Source organism: Schistocerca cancellata, chromosome 7 (assembly GCF_023864275.1).
Source record: "Schistocerca cancellata isolate TAMUIC-IGC-003103 chromosome 7, iqSchCanc2.1, whole genome shotgun sequence".
NCBI classification, from domain to species: domain Eukaryota; kingdom Metazoa; phylum Arthropoda; class Insecta; order Orthoptera; family Acrididae; genus Schistocerca; species Schistocerca cancellata.
Genome location: NC_064632.1, coordinates 14,141,477 through 14,142,868, shown reverse-complemented (window position 1 = coordinate 14,142,868; position 1,392 = coordinate 14,141,477).

Below are 1,392 nucleotides of genomic sequence, written 5' to 3'. Positions count from 1 at the left end.
AAATGTAGACTGGCAGTGGCAAGGAAAGCGTTTTTGAAGACGAGAAATTTGTTAACATCGAGTATAGATTTAAGTGTGAGGAAGTCATTTCTGAAAGTATTTGTATGGAGTGTAGCCATGTATGGATGTGAAACATGGACGGTAAATAGTTTGGACAAGAAGAGAATAGAAGCTTTCGAAATGTGGTGCTACAGAAGAATGCTGAAGATTAGATGGGTAGATCACATAACTAATGAGGAAGTATTGAATAGGATTGGGGAGAAGAGAAGTTTGTGGCACAACTTGACCAGAAGAAGGGATCGGTTTGTAGGACATGTTCTGAGGCATGAAGGGATAACCAATTTAGTATTGGAGGGCAGCGTGGAGGGTAAAAATCGTAGGGGGAGACCAAGAGATGAATACACTAAGCAGATTCAGAAGGATGTAGGTTGCAGTAGGTACTGGGAGATGAAGAAGCTTGCACAGGATAGAGTAGCATGGAGAGCTGCATCAAGCCAGTCTCAGGACTGAAGACCGTAACAACAAAGGGAAAGACGCAAAACATAAAAATGACGACCATAAAATGGTTTCAAAAATGCATTTTACATTGGTTTGGAATTTCATGGCTGAATAAATCTGTCTGTAGAATAAAAGCAGAACTTCGGGTTCCCTTCCCGGTCGACAGTCACTCAGTCTGTAGCACTTCTCAGCGATAGCCTTTCTACCAGCAGCACTGCTACAGTCTAGTGAAAATGTGTGAGGGAAAAACTTTCCTGAGATCTGATAGGGAGGAGAGAGTTAGCAGCAGAAGTGAAGTTGTGAGGGAGGGTAACAATGATGATGTGGTTGCTGAGCGTCCTAAACCCAGAAAAAAATAAAAAACGACATTGTTCATCCCCGGAGATTTCACCTCGCGGCAGCTTTGCAAGTGTCATCGTCTTGAGCATGTGTTATGTAATACTGTCTGCTTCTGCATGGAACACATCGCTAAATGGATGGAGGGCAACAGGCGGATTTGACAAAGTGCCATGAAATGGTTCAAATGGCTCTAAGCACTATGGGACTTAACATCTGTCATCAGTCGTCTTGACTTAGAACTACGTAAACCTAACTAACCTAAGGACATCACACATATCCATGCCCGAAGCAGGATTCGAACCTGAGACCGTAGCAGCAGCGCCTAGAACCACTCGGCCACAACGGCCGGCTACAGTGCCATCCTGCCTCCTGTTAACGAAGGTACAAGCATACGGATTAGGTTCCCAGGTAAGTGAGTGTCACGAAGACTTCTTAAGTAACACAACCCAGTACGTCGTCCTCGACGGCGAGTGTTCATCAGACAAAAGGGTATCGTCAGGAGTACCACAGGGAAGTGTGATAGGACCGCTGTTATTTTCTGTATATACAGGGTGT